This window comes from Rattus norvegicus, unplaced genomic scaffold, assembly GCF_021556685.1.
Source record: "Rattus norvegicus strain SHRSP/BbbUtx unplaced genomic scaffold, alternate assembly SHRSP_T2T haplotype2-0000033, whole genome shotgun sequence".
NCBI lineage: Eukaryota > Metazoa > Chordata > Mammalia > Rodentia > Muridae > Rattus > Rattus norvegicus.
This window is the reverse complement of record NW_028238786.1, coordinates 109315-130308: the sequence shown is the minus strand read 5'-3', so window position 1 is coordinate 130308 and position 20994 is coordinate 109315. Positions and strand designations below refer to the sequence as shown.

The 20994-nt window shown below is 45.4% G+C and overlaps 1 pseudogene across 2 annotated transcripts; it reads left to right on the top strand.

Annotated features, from left to right (window-relative positions):
• The first annotated feature begins 11040 nt into the window (after positions 1 to 11040).
• On the top strand, positions 11041 to 19925 carry LOC147997868 (sperm motility kinase Y pseudogene; annotated as a pseudogene). Of its 2 annotated transcripts, XR_015647530.1 has the most exons (7): positions 11041 to 11580; positions 12638 to 14230; positions 14394 to 14499; positions 14942 to 15910; positions 18026 to 18204; positions 18321 to 18531; positions 19157 to 19925. The product of XR_015647530.1 is annotated as a sperm motility kinase Y pseudogene, transcript variant X1 (transcript). The 2 variants fall into 2 exon arrangements; XR_015647531.1 differs by lacking the exons at positions 14394 to 14499; positions 18026 to 18204; positions 18321 to 18531; positions 19157 to 19925 and having other exon boundaries at positions 14942 to 15072.
• The last annotated feature ends 1069 nt before the right edge of the window (positions 19926 to 20994 follow it).

The window sequence follows — 20994 nt, the reverse complement described above, 5'->3', positions numbered from 1 at the left end:
CAATATTCATCTGTGGGATGGGTAAAGAAAGCCAGCACAAAATCACAGTAACTTTATATGATTGTCTTTTAAAAGAAACATCAAAGATAACAGGTGTAAATCATGAAAATGGCATCTGTGTGTGCGTAGACAGCTGTTTGCATGGAGAGTGTGTACCCACACTCCAAGCACAGACTACAGGCATGGGGAGTGTCTGTCTACACTTGGAGCAGAGCATACATGCTATCAAACACACAATAAAGGCCATCATGCCCAAGCCCTGGGTCTATAAGCCACTGAAAGCCTCTCACTCCTCAGTGGGGTCTGATGTCCAATACCTTAGAGACATCTGCAGACTGTGCTGTCAGAACATGAAGAGCCATGAGAGTCTCCCCCGGGAACTCTGTAGTCTTGCTGGAAATGCAAGAGGAAAGCCCAGCCTCTAGGCCAACGTGTAGCATAGTTCATACAAGTATCACTGACACACAAACATGTTGAAGACAACATGGCAGGGCCTGGCAGAGCTGTAACTTGGCCAAAGGTGGAGTGGCTGGGACAAATGAACAATCGTGGCTGTGGTAACTCCCTAAAGCCTGGATTTCTTCCCCCTCTATTATGGGGTCTCTGAAGAAGACAAACGGATGGACTCCTAGAGCATCCTGTTGATTAGCTTGCTGTTCAGATGTGGGATATGGTCACAGTGCTCTGACAAGGCCACAAGAACATCCATGGGAGTGGAAACTAGCCTAGGTGTGTCCTACTGTGCCCAGGGATCTGCACTCTGGCTTATGGTGTGGAGGCCCAGGGTGCAATGGGGTCAAGGTGTGGCATAAGGAGGAGCCCACACAGCATAGCATGTGAGTCCTTGAACTCAGTGCATTTAAGTCCTGGGGTGAGTCTCATGTGGTCAAACTCTGCATGACTCAGGTGGCTGACATCTTACCTGCTGTGATTGACATCACCGGCTTTTACAATGTGGGTGTAGCCTTAAGAGCCATGTTATATACTTGTCAACTGGAAAACAGAACTTGTGTTTCACTTAGGATGGATGTGTGTCCTTCCAAAGTGTGAGTGTACCATACTTTTGTTTTCTTCCCTCCCTCTCCACTTCCAAAGTCTGGAAGGCCTCCTTGATGTGGGCTCTAGACTGCCAACGCTCACTGCAATGATCACTTGGGTTTGCCATGAATGAACTTCTGTACTGGGAACTGACCTGGCACAGGGCTAGGCTTCCCTTCCTTGCTGACCGAGCAGAAACCTGTGACAATCAAGTGACACCTGAAAGAGTTCCTGTGCACCAAGTTGGGGTGCAGTTCTCTGAGTTGCATGCCTCTGTGGATGAGTCCCACAAACGCCAAGGCACTGATGACAGGCCTGGAAAAGGACAGCATAAGTCACAGGAGACCCCAGGTTGATCTGGCAAGGGATAAGCACTCTTTGCTATGATTAACCTTATCTTGCTCATGGACAGACAATTCTCATGTGAACCAAGTGTGCTAAGTTTAAGAAAATGGGCTGGGGCTGGAGAGCAGGCTCAGTGGTTCAGAGCCTGGCTGCACTTTCAAAGGTTCTGAGTTTGATTCCAGTCACCATATTCTGGATACTAACTAACTATAATCAGATCTGATGCCCTCTTTGGACACACAGACGTACATGCAGATAGACCACTCAAATAATTGAATCTTAAAAGAAAGGAACAAAGGAATGAAAGAAGGAAGAAAAGAAAGTTAAAGAATGAAAGAAAGGAAGGAAAGTATGAAAGAACGAACGAAAGAAAGAACGAAAAATCAAGAAAGGCAGAGAGAGAGAGAGAGAGAGAGAGAGAGAGAGAGAAAGGAAGGAAGAATGAAAGAAAGAGAGAGAGAGATAGAAAGGAGAAGAAAAGAAAGGAGGAAGCAAGCAAGCTGGTCAGCTGTAGAGAAATGGGCCTGTAATACCAGACAATCAAGACACACAGTAGGAAGGGGGATCAGAAGTTCAAGGCTAGCCTGGTCTACAGCATGAGTTCAAGGTCACCATGGACAACTTAGTCACACCCTTTTTCTAAAGGTGAGAAGGGCTAAGGCTACTAACTCAATGGTAGAGCACTCGTGGGGAAAGCAGACTGCTGTCCATTGATACCTCTCCTTCCTTGCTCTGAAATACACAATGGTATTAGAAGAGTCAAAGGTTCTTGGCCTAGTATCCACTATTCTATTTGCTACATCGTTAAGGGTGCAGTTTTTGGTATTTTGGTCAGGGATCAAATCTATGAAATAAAACTTAAGCAATACTCTTATTGCTGTCAGAGTGGCAGGTGGATGATAAATGCTTGCCCACCTGCATCAGTACAAAGCTGGTTCCTTGGACTCCCTGCAAACACATCACTGCTAACTGTATGCCCTGTGTAGGCTTTTCCAGCACTGTACATAGCTTGAAAACCTTCCCTGCTATGGACCCTTGAGTGGGCATCCTGCCTTTCTCAGTCTCAGAATGGAGCACCTGGTCACCTCTAGGCTCACAGGTCAGGGACCTCTTCCATCCCATGGTGAACAAGACTGGCACGGCTGCACACACCTTGAAAAAAGAATATTTTGGCAACCCTTAATGAAAAAGATGGTTCTTACTTTCCATTATGGCATTCTATAAAATACGGGTATTTCCTGGTACAATTACACATGTCATTGATTGTGTGTGTGCATATGTTTTTGGAGGTTGGAGGGGGATAATTCATTTCTCTAAGCCCCTTCCTCAATGCGAGGCGAAAAACATTGACTCTCATACAGACTTTTAAAAATTACACAGTTATTTATATATTTTTAAGATTTGTTTATTTTTCCAACTTTTTTTAGCGCTCTCTCTCTCTCTCTCTCTCTCTCTCTCTGTGTGTGTGTGTGTGTGGGTATGTGTATGTAATTAGATATAATACTCAGGGTCAGTACATCCTACACTTGAGCTACCCTATAACTCTTTATGTTTTAAACAGCTTTATTATGATATCTTTGACATATAAAGCTGATATGTGCTAGAGGTGAGCATATTGATGTTCTTAAAGACATGTTCTTTCTCAGATACAGAACGCAAGCTGGCTAAAATCCTTGCTGGTCTTGCAGATTAACCTTGTCATGCACTGAAGCAATGGGGCACATACTAAGCACACTCCCTGAGATGCCTCCTAGGTCTGTAGCACTGGCTCCATCCCAGGCACAGCTGGAGTGGGCAGCTGTAAGGTTGAGGACCTGCATTTAGGACACTGGGCCCCAGGAGCACCTTACCTGCAGGTCATCCTTTGTACCTCTGAATGTCACTCCTGGGTTCTCACTGCCTGGCACTTAACCATAGACACCACTGTAGAACTGTCTAAGGCCAGAAGGGCAAAAACATTGTTGTTATAAATTTCTACTATGTAAACGTCAAATGTTGAGCTTCTTGAACAGTATTCTGAAATGAACCTGGGAGAAACACAAGAAATATGGTCTGAAGTCTCTTCTGGAACTGCCACTCCAGCATATTCTTCCACAGGCAGTCACTCTCCTCTGCACTACCGCCCCCCTTGTTTTGCAGCTCATGGATCTCCTTGCTTAGCATATCCACAAGGTGCATTTGCTGTTGCTTCTCCAGCTTCTCCCTGGCATCTTGTTTCCATGGGTCTGGAGACAGACTCCCCAGAGGACAACTCCTCTTTACTGATAGTTATGAACTGCAGATCCCTGTGCTCAATAGTGGGGGGCTGCTGCGGGGACTACAACACCAGAATGACTGTTTCTTGGGGCCTCTGCAGTGTGGAAGGTTTTCCTGGTTTGGTCGGTGTGGTCAAAGAAGAGAAGGAAGCAGGTTCAGGGAATGAGAGTGCATCTGTCACCCATTCCTCTCCTGCTCCCTGTGCTTCCTCTCTGCTTCCTTGTCCAGGCAGGCCTTCTATATCTCAGACCACCGCTGCTGCTCCTCACTCTTTTTTGCTAGCCAGCATCCACCTGAACAGACTGGGATCCTGCCTTGTTTGCAGAAGGTGGTGGGAGGGGCAAATCCACTAAAATGCCGCCAAAATCTGGTGTAGTGGACCTGTGGTAGAGGAGGTGGTGGAGGGAGGTCTGTTCATATGGGCTGGGAGACAGTGACAGTGGTGGGCAGCACCTCTGCTGGGGTTTCCCAATGGCCAGGAACACTCTTAGTCAGAGTGGAAGCAGGGGTAACTGACTTGGAGGAAGGGTTCAGGTGCTCCTGTCTGGATGTCATAGATTCCAATGAGGAGCTCTGGATCCACATATTACTGTCACACTAGAGACCCTTGCCAGCCTCTACTCAATGGAGCTCAAGTAGGTAAAACTCTTCCTGAAGTTCTTCCTTGGAAGAGGTAAGAGGCTGAGAAAAGAAAAGAGGAAGCTCTACTACTTCAGGGACTCATCAGAGATGTTAGCAAAATTTCATGCATGTTTCTTCCTCACAGAGGAGGTAACAAAAACTGGGGAATGGGTGAATAACCAGACCTGACACTGCTTTATGGCTCACCCGCCAAGTAGCCAGCTGTTCCTGTGTCTATGAAGGAATAAAAAGATTTTTCTATACACTGATGCATGCTGTTTGTGGCACTGTCACTCCTGCAATTTAACTCCTAACCAGGTCTAGGTTGAGGGGTCTGTTCTTGTGAAATGTAAAGAAATAAACAATCAGATGCTTGAAACTGCATAAAAGGCATACTTTTTCCTCAGGGATCTTTTAAAAAGCATTCAAGGGGGTTGAAACCCCGAAAGGGGCTTTGCCATTTCAGGAAAGGGCGATGGAGGGAAGATTTGTATGGTGGGTTACTGGGAAGACAGGAAGGGCTAATATTGGATTATAAAGGAAATAAATAAACGGTTTTCTAAAAAGCATGTATTTTAAATGCTGTGCTAAAAATGTAGTGTTGACCCTATGCTTTCAATAAAAAACATTTCACATTTTCTTATTTACTCATTTACACTAATTCTCATTTTCCCAGATTCAATAATTTAGTATTAGTTTACTTGAGTAGCGTAATAAAAATAAAACTTCAGTGAACAAAATTCAGGAATGATAGTTAATGTAATTTGTTGAGAACTGTATCAAAGAAGTCAGATATTTCACAAGTAAGAAAGTGTTCCAGCTCATCTCAGACCTCAGTGCAGAGGTCTCCAGTGGAGACAGATGTTAGCTGCTGTTCTAGTGGTATATGCACACTTCTCTCCAGGAATAGGAGGCTGATCTATTAGAAATAGTGTTAAAAACCCAAGTGTCACATTAAATGACAAGTAAAATAAACATAACAATGTTCCTTTAAATGCAGGAGCCATGTCATACCCATCATACACTGAGGGCAGGATGTTTAGCACTGAGCCAGAGACAAAGATGTACCAGAAGTCGGCTTCACGCACCCCTACAAGTCTCCTGACACCACAGACCAGGATAAGGACTTTCTCCAGGACCAGATGAGATCTGTGCTAGAGACATGAGAGTAAATACGTGAAGCCTTTTGGAGGTTGAAGCCTTTTGGAGGTTGGGGTCCCTATTTAGGATACTCCATCCTCACTACTTTGTTAGCCAGCCTTTTAAGTGTAAAAATGATCTCCACTACCTTGGAAACCTGACACTTTTTTGAAGACACATTTACAGTGCATTTTGATCTATAAGGTCAAGGGTTTTTCAAGTAAAATCCTAATTTTGGACTAATTTGAGACCTCTATGAAAACAACAATGATCGAAGTACAATGTGCCTCACTGGCTTCTGGGTTACAAGGTGACTTAGAGAGTGCCTCCTCTTGTCACATTGGGGCTGAAAAGGTGATCTGCTCTGTTTTTCATCAGCCTGTCTTTACCAGGCAGTTTCGTTGGATCACTGTGCTCTGTCCAAGGCTTTTGAGGACTCTCTGGGGAGCCGTTTTGAGCTGAATTATTATAGAGCTCAAAACCTTTACTCTTCCACCTATCGATGATGGACAATGCCATCGTCTGCTACACATGTGGCTGGAGCCATGGATCCCTCCATGTGTACTCATTAGTTGATAGTTTGCTACCTGGTAGTTCTGGTGGGTTGTGGTTGGTTGATATTGTTGTTCTTCCTGTGGGGTTGCAAACCCCTTCAGCACCTTCAGTCCTTTCTCTAACTCCTCCATTGGGGTCCCCCTATTCAGTGCAATGGTTACATGCAAGCATCCTTATTCCAGAGCACTGAGATGGGAATGGGTGTGTGGGAGCGGGAGCATCCACATAGAAGCAGAGGCAGGGGGTTGGGAGAGCATGGGAAGGGGATAACGTTTGAAATGTGAATACATAAAATATCCAAGAAAAATAAAACTCATAAAAACTTCACTCTGTGCTCTGGGTTTACCTGAGCCATAACGATCTGAAACTGAAACCAAAGCCAATTCATTCATTCTCTCCCTCTTACTGGTTCTAAGACTTGAAGAGCTTCAAAGTATGCGTCTAAAATTCTTATATTTAATAACTGCTCTTGGTACAATAGGGTGATCTTTATATACATTCTTTGACTAGCGTAAAAATGCAAAACCAACCAAGCAATCAGAAGAAACCATAGCCTAGGGTCTCACTATATATTTGAGGCTGGCCTGGAATTCACTACACAGACAGGGGCACCGGAAACTAACAGAAATCTGCCTCTTTCTGCATTCTTAGAGCTGGCATTAAAGGTACATGCCACCACAAATAGCTTTATATGAACATTTTCAAAAGCTTTTACATATATTGTGTCTAGAAAAACATTTCATTTACTTAATAAGTATCTATGGGGGAAACTGACCTTATTTTTTTTCTCAACACCTGAATTGTAATTTGTAAATAACAAAGTAACCTTTTTTAGAGTATTTTTTAAAAAGCACTCAACTTCTCTTCTCTCACCTGATAACACACATATTATTATCCATCAGAATGACAGCATCACATGGTGCTGTCACCTGGTGTGATTATCCACACCTGTTCACAGTTTAGTCTTCCTGTCTGCTCACCTGGGACTCATTTGTTACCCACGTCCCTCTTTGAGTTAGTAAATGGTGTTCTGCTTTAACATGCCAACACATGGTCTAGCCAGGATTGTTTCCTGTCCTACGCTTTAGTAAACAGGATTCTAGGCTGTCAGATGCTGATACTGTTGTTGATACTCCAGCTACAAAGGTCAGGGCTAGGGTGTGCAGGTTCCACAGCTGAGTCAGGGTCAGAAGAGAGTTCACAATACTGCACTTAACAGACTGTGAATGTATCTAGGAAACTGTACCATCAGATCTGATCTGGATCATGATCCAGAAGTATTTCTCAGCATCATGCACTCAGTCTCAACTAACTTCTTCCTTGAAGAGCTGAGCAAGAGCTGTGGTAGGAGCTACTACATGGGACTTTTAGGGCCTCTCTTTATAAATATAATTTATGTGTATGAGTGTTTGCCCAGCATGTGTGCACATGAATGTTTGACTGGTGTCCAAAGAACTTAGAAGAAGGTTTCAAATCCCCTGAAATTAGGGGCAATTGTGAGCTAACACTGGTGTTGTAAAATACTGAACCATCTTTCCAGCCCCAGATTTTGATAACTTTTAGGAGGAGCCATATCTCAATACAGGATTACTATATATTGGCTAACCTGGCTTGAGTCACTAGCTCTTACCTCTCTGCACCATGGAGGACAATGGGTGGGTAAGAAAGGTGGACAGGCAGTGAGAGAGGATGTCTTGATTTGCAACTTCCAGGGTAACCGTGGAACTGGTACTAGTCATGAGTTCAGCTGCCTTAGGTAGAAAAGAAACAGCGGTCACTGTCACAGTAGAGTCTATGTTCAGAATACTTGTGCTTAGGTTCCTCAACCCGGTTGCTGTGTGGGAAATAAACTAGGCTTTCAGAAGATTATGTCCTGTCCACATCACTTATGATAATTAATTATAAAACAGGTAAATATATTCTATTCTATAACATTAACATTAAGATATTTAAACATTTTACAAGCTCTAAGTATAAGTGTACATATTTATGTAATTATTTAAGGAAATACTCTAAAGAATATACATTCTTATGAGTGAACACAAATGAGATTCATGTGCTCTAACAACTAGGATTATAGGGGAAGATGAGTAAACACAAAGAGCTTTTACATCACTTCTTTTTGAATTCAAATTTCAAAATAAAAAGCAAAATATCACTTCAATACAGTAAGACTAACCAATCAGCTTTAAAGTAACCAATTAGTCATACCTTTCCTGAGAAAGTCCAACCAGACTAAATCCATCCACAATGAGGAGTTGGTCATGGGCACCTAGTTGTCCAACCTGAGCCACCAGAAGGATGCAGGTGTAGGGAGAAAAGAAAAAAGGCAGCTTCAATGCACCACAGCATTCCTCACAGCACACAGTCAGTGCACAGCAGCATTCCTCACAGCACACAGTCAGTGCACAGCAGCATTCCTCACAGCACACAGTCAGTGCACAGCAGCATTCCTCACAGCACACAGTCAGTGCACAGCAGCATTCCTCACAGCACACAGTCAGTGCACAGCAGCATTCCTCACAGCACACAGTCAGTGCACAGCAGCATTCCTCACAGCACACAGTCAGTGCACAGCAGCATTCCTCACAGCACACAGTCAGTGCACAGCAGCATTCCTCACACCCTTGCTGATTTCCCTCTAGGACTAAATAGGAATAGAAGTGAACACAACTTAGACACATTGCTCTCCTCATCTTCCAATGGCCTAGTGTCTCCCTATGATCATAAGGCTAGTCAAAGAGGAAGCAGAAGTGCCATTGGGCATGCCCTTCTTTTCAGGACACTCCCGACAACACCCACAGTGAACAAAGCATACCTACACACCAGAAGTATCCTGTGTCTTCACTCAACAATCAGCCATACTTAGAAGAGCTGTAGCAACGAGAAAACAGAGGACGACCTACTTTCCTGCTGTCTCTCAGCAGAGAGCAGGACATTCCCCAGCTGGGTATTTCCCAGAGGCATTAAAGGATGAACCAATTCCAATGGGGAAATTCACTGATGAAGTTGTGTTGCTGCTTTCCTTCAAGAATGAAACCTTACAAGGGGGTGGGGGAAGAGTTTTCTCCCAGAAATGTGGCCCAGGGAGATTGTCCAGAGAACACGCAGATGGCAAAACCCAAGTGCCTTTGTACTTTGTCCTTCCCAGTTTGCTCTGTGATCATTCTTCCTCTGGCTCTGTTTTCCAGTTCCCCATAATTCTTACCTTCTAATATCCTCTAAGTATTTTATGATTCTTCCCCCAACCCAAGCCTTCTCCCTCTTCTGGATTTCTTCTCTTCCCAGCAAGGACTCAATATGACTGCTGTGTAGCCCACTCTAGAGCGTGGTGCAGCTGACTGCATCCATTCACCTGAAGTTTATCACACTCTAAAAACACCAGCTTCCACAAAGTGAGGTGGAGAGTGGTATGAGCTGATGAAGTCTTCCATAGTTTACTGGTCCTAGCACACACGGCATTTATCACAAGAGGTATAGAACAAATTCTTATGCTTTCAAAAGTAACATCTCATTTCATTCAGCCTGAAATCTAAAAACCAGCAATGACTTTGAAAAATTGAAATTACAGTTGCTGCAACAGTGCAGATCCTGTGAAGAGGTAGGTCCTGCGACAGTGGAGGCAACCCTAGATAGGGCATAGAGCAATCCACACATCATGGGATTCAACGGGGCGTTTTATGAAAGAGCTATTTCCCAGGAGCACACATGTGTGTCAAGGCCTCCCTTCCAGCTAGGCCTTTGGAATCTCCAGTGCTAAACACTGTCTCTTCCTTTGAAGAAGTGAAACATAATAAAAATTCACACTTCACAGTACAGTGAATAGCAGTAATCGCGAAAGGTGTAAATAGAACCGATGAGTACCAGAGTATGTGGATTGATGTTATATGAAATGTGTGTGGGTGCCGTGCAGTATCCTCTTCCATTTTCCTACATACAGAGCAACGACCCTGTACAATTTCTCTCTAGACAGAACCATCTGGAATTCACTCACTGAAGGATTTATGCCCTGGAGTGGCAGCTACAGGTAGGACTTGTGCAACCATGTCACGAAGCGAAGAGACAGAGATGCATGGATTAAATGGAGAGAAGCAGATTGGAATGGTGGAGAGGCTAACCTGCCAACAACTCCAAACCCCCAGCAGGATGACAATGGAGAACCTCGAGCAGTTTCCCAGCCAGCCTCACTCTCCATAGACAGACTTCTTCCAGTCCTTCCATTTTCCCAAGGAAAGAAAAGTTCAAAAAGCAGGGACAGGGAAAGAAAAACTGCTCTACTCCCAGGAGCCAAGGGCAAACCCCCTGGCACCTCCCTGTCTGAGCCCATAAGCAGCCACAGCCCAGTCCTGGGATCATCTCTAGAGGCTCAGGGACCCAGGCAGATGAGCCCTTGAATCACAAAGGGTTCCTCTACAGCATTCTATGGGTGTCAGTCCTGAGTCCCTGAGCCTGAGGTGCTCTGCACAGCTATTCAGAGAAGCCTTCTCCTGATCTCTGTACAAAGATCTCTGTGTTGGATGTCAGAGGAGAGTGTCCACCCAGCATGGGTTGGGGCTCTGGCCCTCTAATCTGTTGGTCCATGTTAACTTCTCCACAGAGAAAGCTTATGAGTTTTGCTGATGCATCCATTAGGCGTTTGGGGGATTCAAACTCAAGTCTCTGCCTAGTCCTGCAGCTTTGTCTCAGGTGTTTGATGATAACCTAGAGCCTTTCTGAGGACTTATGAGAACAGTGTCCTCTTGATGGGTCAGTTTAGAAACAGCTTTGTCTTTAAAAAAAGAAAACTATACCATCAGTTTGAGGCTAATCCTTCAGAATTCAAAGAAAACGTGACACCCTGCACCCTGCATGAGGACTTTAAAGCAGGATGCAGAGTAAACATTCAAAACAGAGAACTATGGACAGCTAAACATCTTAAAGGGTTTTATTTCTAACAGCCTAAAGTCTTTCCATAGCCCATAGAAGCCACAGTCTCAGAGTCCTTCCCAACCATGTCATGACAGGTCCTATTGTGACCTCATGAGGAGCGATTGTGAGGCGGCCCAGCAAACACATATTAAGCTGTTGCCAGGCCTGGAATTCTTTGAGTGCTTTGAGAGGAGGTGTGGAGTGGAGCCCTCTGCGACTTGGTTGTATCTAGTGAGCTGTGTGTGGTTGTGTCGAATTTTACTGTACTGTGTATATGTGTATGTATCAGTGTGTGTAAGAGAGTGTGTGTTGACAGATTGGCCTGTGTGTGAGTGCGTGTACACTTTTGCCTGTGTGTTTGTCAGTATATGTAGGAGTGTGTGAGTTTACAGGTTTGTATGTGTGTATGTGTTTGTATGTGTGTATGTCTTCTTGTGCGTATGTGTATCCCTGTGTGTATGTGTGTATGTGTCTGACGTGTGTTTTTCCAGGTTTCCTTGTGTGTAAGTATGCGTGTTTTGTGTGAATCTGGGTGTTTGTAAGAGTTTGTGTGAGTATAAGTTCACTTCTGTGTATTTCTGTGTGTGTGCCTGTGTGTGTGTCTGTGTGTCTGTGTGTGCACGTGCCCATCCCCTTTTGCTCCTTGTATCTATATTACCTGCACCTCAGTGCAAGAGAGTGTAGAGGCCAGAAGTCACCCCGGCTGCTGTTCCTGAGGTAGGTTCTCCACCTTATTTTCAAGACAGGCTCTCTCACTGGCCTGCAGCTGCCCAAGTATCTGGGCTGGTTGTCCAGTCGCTCCCAGGCATTTGGTATGCCAACCCCATAATATCAGTTTAAAGGCCTATGTAGATGGCTGGCTGCCTATTTCTTGATTGATTGATTTTTGGATGACTTCAAGAGAAAGAATTAGGTCACATATTGCCACGCCATTGGCTATTTCCTTATTGGGGTTTTGTTTTTTGTTTTATTTATTTATTTATTTATTATGGATTGCTGGTTTCATTTTTTGGTGGTTTTTATGTTCTCACATGCTATATTACTGCTTTGATTATTTACGGTTCTGCAGTCGGATGATTAACTCTATCTCCATTTTCAATGTCCTGCGGTTTTATCCTTTTACATTATTCCTGTTTCTCTATTTATTGAGTACAAGCAATCATTGGCTTAGACTTGATACAAATTTGCCCTTTGTGACACTTTGACTCTTCGGCCTTTGTTTAAGGTTTACTATTCACTGATATTTAACTGCCTTATTCCTTGTGGTTGGTTAATTTTAATTTTAAGTATTTTGCTCTGGAGAGTTGTGGATTTTTGTGGATCACTAGGTCCTGAAATTCAATGGAGTTTTCCCTTAAGTGTTGGCTTTTTATATTTGTTTGTTTTGTCTTATACTCAGTCTTTCTCCTCTCATTTCTTTCATCTGTTTTTTTTTTCTTCAATGAACATCTATTCATAGTATTGACCATCTTTGGCCGCCCAATCCTATTGTAGTATGACGATTTTTATTTTCATCATTGCATTTAGTATGTGTGTGCTCTTGGCTTTCTCTTTTGGGGTTGGTTATTTGGGTGGCTTTTACTTATGACTCTTCATATTTTCCCCTTAACTTTTTCATAATTTTGCTCTATTTTTCTAGTCTAGTTTTTACTTTGTCTTTGTTTGTTTTTTTTCTTTTTCTTTTGTTTGTTTCTTTTAGGTACCACAAGTGTAATTTTAGCTCCTATATTGCTCCATCTTTTTCATTATTTGATTCCATTTTTGTTATTTTTAGGTAGCATTAGTACTGATAAAATGCCTACAGAGACTGAGGAGGAGTTACCAACCCCTACACCCGAGCCCAGTATCTCTGAGGAGGGCAACTTCCATTCCCAATACCAAGTATTGGGGACAATTGGGCAAGGGGGCAACGCCAAAGTCCTCCTGGCCCACCACCGGCTCACAGGAACCCCGGTGGCTGTCAAAGTTCTGCGAAAGGACAAGCAGTGGTTCCAGCCAGCCATGATGGAAGCAAACATAATGAGAAAGATCAACCACCCCAACATAGTGTCTCTCATACAAGTTATTGAAAAGGAAACGAGAATATACCTCATAATGGAGCTGGTGGAAGGCCAAGAACTCTACCAGTACATCAGAGAGTCAGGGCACATAGAGGAGGATGAGGCCCGGCAAATATTTGAACAGATATTGTCAGCAGTGAGCTACTGCCATGGAAAGGGGATTGTTCACCGAGACCTCAAACTGGACAATATAATGATTGATAAAAACAAAAAGGTCAAAGTCATCGACTTTGGGCTTAGCACCCAATTTCAACCTGGAAAAATGCTAAACCACCACTGCGGCACGTACTCTTTTGGTTCCCCTGAACTCCTCCTTGGCCATCGGTATGACGGGCCGAAGAATGATATGTGGATTATAGGAGTGGTCTTGTACTGTATGGTAGTGGGAAAGCTCCCATTTGATTCAGTGATCATCCAAGAACTGCAGAGACAAGTAGTGGCAGGGGTATATCCTGCTCCCTGTGGGGTTTCAAAAGAACTGGAGGACCTCCTTAGTAAATTACTGAGGGTAAATCCCAACTTTAGACCAACAGCAAGAAAGGCGATGAAACACCCTTGGTTCAAAGAACACTGGAACGGATTGATAGGTCCCTATGAAGAAATGCTTCCCCTCACACCAGACCCGGCCATTTTGGATGCCATGAAAAGCATTGGATTCCAAGCCTCTGTAGTAAAACACTCTTTAAAACAAAGAAAATATAATGAGGAAATGGCAACTTATTTCTTTCTACAAAAGCAGGCTCTCCAGGGGGATGGCTGCACAGCCCAGGCACAGCAAGTGAGTCCCGTTGTAGCCCCATTTCCTAGCCTTGATCCTGCTGCTGCTTTTAGATTAGAACCAAAGAGGAGTGGAAGCCTGCCAGTCCTTGGCACCTTGCGGGTGTCATCCTCCCATGGTCACGTATCTCACTATGGCCAGAATGCTCATCCAAAAGGAGGCAAAAGATCCACTGTGGCTGGTCGTCTCAGGCCTCTACCGATGACACCTACACAGGACCACTATCACAAATGTGCCGTGAGTGTCCCATGCATTCAAACAACAAGCATCTTCACTGAGAAGAGTAGCAATAAGGAAATCAAAGAAGACAACCCACTCTCCCACAGAGCCCCATTAGAGGATAAGCCCATCCCCAGCAGGGTCCGGCACAGAGGTTTTAAGGGGTGGACCAGGAATATAGCAAATGCCCTGATAAAGCTGTGTTGCTGCATGCCAAGGAGAAAGAAACCTCGCCTGGGGCAGAACAGAATCTCCCCCCAGAAATGAGCCACAGGGAGAGTCCAGAGAACAAGCAGCAGGCATAGCCCAGGTACCTTTGTGCTTTGTCCTTTTCAGTTTGCTCTATGCTGGTCCTTCCTCTGTCTCTGGTTTCCATTTTCCCCACAATTCTTACCTTGTATCTGCTCTAAGTTCTTTATGAGGTTTCCCCAACACCAAGCCTTCTCCCTCTTCTTGATTTCTCCTCTTCCCAGCAGGGACCCAATAGGATTGATGAGTTCCCCACTCTACAGAGTTTTCTAGTTGGCCCAACGCTTCAGATGGACTCCAGCTACCCCTTAGGCCAATAGCTCCCACAAGGTGAGGACAAGAGGTTCATGGGCTCATGGACTCCTCCAGGGGCTACTGATATTTTCACATGTGGTCATCAATCACAAGTGCCTCAGAACAGAGTCTTATGTTTTCAAATGTAACATCCAATTCCATTAAGCCTCAAAACTAATTAACAAGGTTTTTCATTGAATAAGTATCAACAACCTAGTTTGTGGGTTATAGTTGATGGTCAGAATCCTGCATGCATGCATATTGTTTTGCATACTGGTTTTTTTTTGTTCCTAAGACCTATTGATCTATTGAATTTTATAGGTAGTAGTTCTAATCGGTTTCTTTCAAAAACCTCAACTGAGAAGTAGAAAAAAGAAGTTATAATATAGTAAGGCAAATAAAAGCCCCAAATGGTAAGCTAAGAATTCTACCTCACTGTCTTTTTTGCTTGGCATAAATTGTCTTGTCTATTTCACAGTGTCATCTGGAAATTCTTTCATGTCCTCAGTATAAACAGTAGGTGATTTCAGACACATGGCAATGGAAAAGACACCAGCAGAAACTACAGCAGCAACAGGAGTAGCAACAATAGCAGAAGCAGCATTAGGCACAGCAGCAGCAGGAGGAGGAGAGCGAGGAGGGTAGGAGGAGGAGGAGGAGGAAGATGAAGAGAGGAGGAGAAAGAAGAGGAGGAGGAGGAAGAGAAGGAAGAGGAGGAGAAAGAGGAGGATGAAGAGCAGGGGGAATATTTTGATTCCCTGTCCCCGTGAGAATTGCTGATGACTACTTCTGGACACAGATATCATGCTGAGAACTGTTTATCAAAATGATTTAACAGAATATTAATTTTCATAGAAGACATGTCAATGTTCCTGAGGGCATGCAGCCCTGGAAAAGAGAGCCAGATGGCAGAGGCAAGCAGTGTGGAATGTTCTTACTGAGGAAGACCTTCTCAAAGCTGATGATGTAATAGGTATGAAGGAGCATTTCATGGGAGTCACGGTCCCATGCCCCTGTGTCAGGGCACACAGAGCTCCTAGCCTTGCATCCTGCGTGAGAGGGGACCTGGAATATTCCCTGATCCCAACAGGGTCCTGGATTGCATGGTTCTCCCTCAGTCATGGTCCTCCCTGTGCCTCATGGGGTCCGCAGCTTCTACGGGCTGAATTTATATCAGTGATTAACTGGAGCTGGACCACAACCACACCACAGGCAAGCCCTGGGCCCTGAGGACATTAAGAGCAGCAGACAACATCTCCTCCACTGCTTCTGACTCTGCTCCACAAGCCAAGGCAGCTCCCACACAGCAGGCATCCAGCCTAACTCCCAGCAGGGAGAGTGTGAGATGTCTGTGGATGAGCCCACAGGGACTACAGGATTCTGTGGGAAGACATCTGGTAGCTTCTGGAGCAGCTGCAGCAGCCAGGACACATGAACTACAGTGGAGGTGAGCTATAGGAACAGGTAGCAAAGAGCCTGATCTGGCCAATGCTGATCTGAATCCCTGAGGGCAGGCTGGAATGGTCACTCAGGGTATTAGTGTGAAGGCCAGCCAAGGGCATACAATGTGTCACTAACATTCTCAAAGTCTTGTCCAGGAAATAAACCACTGGCCTTGACCACTAAAGTTGAGTCCAGACTCATGGGCTACAGGATAGCAGATTGAACTGAGTCTGAATTCCCATGAGTATGACCTCTGGCTGCTCCCTAGGCTCAGTATAGATGAGCATGAGAAGGCACCATTGCTGTATTTGCAGGAGTAGCAGAGAGCTCGGAATACATGACCCACTCCTAACCCAGACTGGAGCCACTCTGGGGAGGAGATGGCATCATTTGAGAGATGGGCTTATGCGGGACACTGTGCTCTGGTCTGTGGCACATACAGCTCCTGTCTTTCTTGCTGAGGGTTCAGATCCTCAGCTGGCCTCATCACGGACAGTCCCATGAGGAGTGGGTGTTTGGTTCCTGCTTCACAGTTAGGGCAGGAACAAGCCCAGACGCAGTGAGTAAGGACAGTGCTTCTGTCTTGACCCAGCTTCCTTGTCCTCCCCCCTCCCCCAACTCATCAGGAGCCACCCAGAGACCTTCATAGGAGTGTGGGTCATGTTAATCGGAATGCCCAGCTGGAGATCAAATTCTGGGTAAGGTCTCCATACAGCCCTGGTGGCTCCCACACCCTGCCTACCTAAGTTTTCCCAATTGGGTCCTCAGGGTCGTGGAGAATCTTCTACAGGCTGCCATGAAGATACAGCCAGTTTCTTGGTAACATTGTGTTTAGCAGAGGTTCTCTGCTTCAGGCACAGAGCCTTCCAGTGAGAGGGTTTGCTGAGTAGCACACCAGGACCAGAAAAGTGTAGAGCCCTCCAGTGGTAGACATGAAGTACTGCAGGAGTTTATTTCCTGATTTCTTCACATCTACCTTGTTCTAAAGGCTTTTTGTCAGACACATAGGGACCTAAGAAACTTGAGTTTGCACCCCCATAGGGAACCCAGGACACTAAACCAGCAGCCCTGTTAAACGTCGGCAGAGGACAGTCTGGGCTCTGTGTTTATAGAATGGCTCTAGACTGGTATGAAGACTGATTGACCAGCCAGTCAAGGAGAGTTAGGGACAGTTAGAGACTTGGAGGAGAGCATGAGCGGCAGACACAGCAGAGTCCAGGCCAACAGTGGAACCAGTTCATTTAATAGAGAAGCATATGCCCTCCCAAAAGGCTGTCAGCTTAAGGCACTGCACTGAAGACCTGACCCAATAACATGCCCAATTTACACATCACCCACCTGTGGCTTGTGGAGGGTCCTCAGGGTAGATCCTAAAGTCCATCATGGCTGAAAGGCAGAAGTTTGCACATCATTGCAATGTGGAGGCTACTCTCTGCTGATGGGACCCACACAGTCTGTGAAAAAGTTTGCTTAAGTGAAAGTTGGCCGACCTTGAACTCTCTGGTCTTCCAGGGTAGTGTGTGTTGACCACATGCAGAGCCATTCCTGAAAAACGTAAGAGCCAAAATTCAACAATAGGGAGAGAATCCTGTGCCAGATGGAATCCCTCAGGCCAGTGCGGATTCAGAGACATCCTATGCCATGGCATGGAGGATCCCAAGAACTTCTAGGATCAATGTGAGCCACACCAGAGGCCACAGTCTATCCTGGGAGAACATTAAAGTATCTGGAATTATCAGGGATCCTAAGGTAGGTTCGTCAGGATATGGAGCTGATGCATGGTGGGATGCTTGGAGGATACAGCCTAAGGCAACGTAGAGGGAAGTGTGTTATGAGAGCTAAGACAGAGCAACCACACAGTCTGAGAACAAGTTTGCTTAAGTGAAATTTGGCCGTCCTTGAACTCTCTGTTCTTCCAGGGTAGGATGGCCTATCGGGCCCAGGACAGAGCGACTATGCCAGAATTACAATGGTCTGTAATAGAGATGGAGAAGGTGTCAGGATGGGACTTGGGCAGTGGATGGAGCTCTATGACTGCAAAGCCTGCCTAGGCTCCCAGGACCCAGAGCTGGCTGATGCAGGAAGTCCTAGATCACAACTCTGCCGTTCCTCTTCCCAGGTCTTGCTTTTAACTACTGGACCCAACACAAAGCCTCCCTTGCAGGCTTACCAGAGCATGAAAACGAAATGGCCACCTCCTGTAACAAGAAACACTTCTAGAAGAGGAAGGAGACATCAATACATTCACAAAACCTTCAACTCGAAATCTGTCTTGCCAATAAGTGTGCAGGGATAAAGGTAAAGCAGATATTGAGGGACCAACCAGTCAATGACTGACACAAAGTGAGATCTGTCTCATGTGACAGACACAACCTCTGACGCTATTTATGATATTCTTTCTGATTTACTTGCAGACAGAAAAGTAGCACACCTGTCTCCAGAGGCTTCAGTCAGCGGCTGAAAGCCACAGCCAATCCTCAGATGGAGCTCGGGAAGTCTTGTGGAAGAGTGGGGGGAGAGTGACAAGGAAACTGGTTGGGTTAAAACACTACAAGAAGTCCCCTACCGTCAGATACCTTGGACCATGGAGTATGCTAGAGCCTGTGCAACCAACCCCAGAGCCAGGTTAGCTATCTGCAGTTGGTCTCCATGTGGGTCATCTGACAAGTAGATCCAAGACTGTCTCAGTCTGTGTTGCCTGCCATTGGATCTGTTCCCCATACCCGGACTGCCTGATTGTAAATCTGTGGGGCAGAATGTGCTCGGGCCACCTGGGACTAGATGTCCCGGGGTGGTGTGGTACCCAGGGACTCTCCCCTTGTCCAAAGAGAAGGGAGAGCATTATGGTAGAAAGGATTTGTAAGGTGGGACTGGGAAGGGAAGAGGGAGAGTGACTGGGATCAGGATGTAACCTGAATAAAGAAGACATTATTGGAAGTAAAAAAGTTAGCCTGGAAAATGGAAAGATTGATAAGTGGCTAAGAGCACTGAATGCTCTTTCAGAGGTCCTGAGTTCAAATCCCAGCAAACACATGGAGGCTCACAAATGTCTCTAATGACATCTGATGCCCTCTCTGGTCTTTCTAAATACAGCTACCCTGTATGTATGCATAACGAATGATTGATTGAATGAATGAATGAATGAATAAATAAATAAATAAATAAATTTTACCTAGTCTTAGTTATCAGGCAATGAATAAAATGTCGAGATTATGTTCAAACTATGTCATGGATTGCTTGGATCTTTTAGATCTGCAGGAAACATCTCAACGAAGAACAAGAGAGGCTGGAGAAGAATGGGGAAGGGTTTGATCCCTGAAGTTCCTCAGTGTCCACTAGCACAGCACTTGTCCTTGGGAGATGACATCTTTCACTCTTCCTGACTGTTGCACCAATCAGAATTACAAGCTCTGTGGATGAACCTGTAAAAGAGGACAGTTGCTCTTGGGCCAATATGGAGGTTCCTGACCTCTCAGCAAGCTCACTGCGGACTTTTGAGGTCTCTGGAGGGTGAGCAAAATGAAGACACACAGAGTAGCCTCAGGTTGAGTCAGCCAGGCCCAGAGGGCTCAGTGGTGTCTCTCAGATTCCCAGGCCCTCCCTGAGATTGAACACACTACACAGTGTAAGAGGATTAGGGGATAACCAGGAAATGCAGTTGCTCAGGTGTCTGGCTCTGTAGGAGGGAAATAAATCACAGTGGGAAGCTTCAGGACAGTCAGGTGACCTGAGCCCTCCACAGAGTCTAAGTCCAGACTCACAGACATTCATCTGTCCACAAGTCTCCTAAACACAGGCCTTGACTGACCTGCAGTCCAGAGTATGTTATTATACAGTGTCGCTTAGAGAGAGGACATACTTTCCATTTAGGCCTTTTCTGTGTCACACTGAGACTGGGTTTATGGTACAGCTGATGCAGATGGGGACTGGCCACAAGTGGCAGTCTATCGCAGATGAAATCAATCAATCAATCAATCAATCAATCAATCAATCAATCAATAAATACCAACTTATCTCACTGCCTGCAATCCTCATTGTCACCACAAGGGAGCGCTGCTTCGACATTCTCAGAAAGAAAAGCTGACTTCCCTCAGGGAAATGGATGGTCGGATGGATGGATGGATGGATGGATGGATGGATGGATGGGTGGGTGGGTGGATGGATGGATGGATGGATGGATGGATGGATGGATGGATAGACAGAGAAGTGATTTGACTTAATCAGTTTCTTCCTTTCCTACTTTTCTGGTCGAAAACACACGAACATGTCTGCTGCAATTGCTTGTTCTTCATTTCTGCTTTCTTTGGCTGTTCATTCAAGGCAGCTCCCTTAGAATCTGCTCATCTCAATAAAGGTCCATCTGTGGAATGTATAGCTTCTCAGTTAGGAGCTAAGGGATTCTTGGAAGGAGTTCCCAAAATCCCCTCTGGGGCAGTTGCCAGTGTTCTCTACTTCAGACAGCAGCTGCATGAAGCAAACACACACCTGTCTGAACATTCCAGCTTGGGTGCACGTCACAGTGCACCTGCCCCAGGGTCCCTGCCAGTTGCACATGCCACAGGGCCACAACTACAAGATCCCTTCCCCAGGAATCATGCCCCCTTGCATCTCCCCCAGGATTCCTGCTCTGTTGTAACTGAACCAGGGTCCCTGCCCGGTTGTTCCTGGCTCACGTTTCCTACTCAGTTTTACCTGCCCCAACGACCCTGTCCCACTGCACCAGCCTCAGGGATCCTGTCCCATTGTGCCCACCATGCTGCACCTTCCTGAGAGTACCTACTAACTGTTCCTAGGTGGCATTTTTCAAAATCTAATTCAAAGATCTTGCCAGTCAGAACCCATTGTCTTTATTAACACCAAGTAGATATTTGCAGGGCTTCCTCACCTACACTTAATCAATCTCTTCTCTCAGTTGTCCATGTGGAAGCAAAGAAACTAGCAGCAGAACATGGATTATTCATCCAGGATATCAGCAGCCCTAGAATTCTCATGAGATGGGCTGCTGTGACTGTGATACAGGGGTGGCAGGGAGGCTTTGACACTGAACAAGCCCAGAGTGCTGCCTCTGCTCACATTGTGCCAGCACCT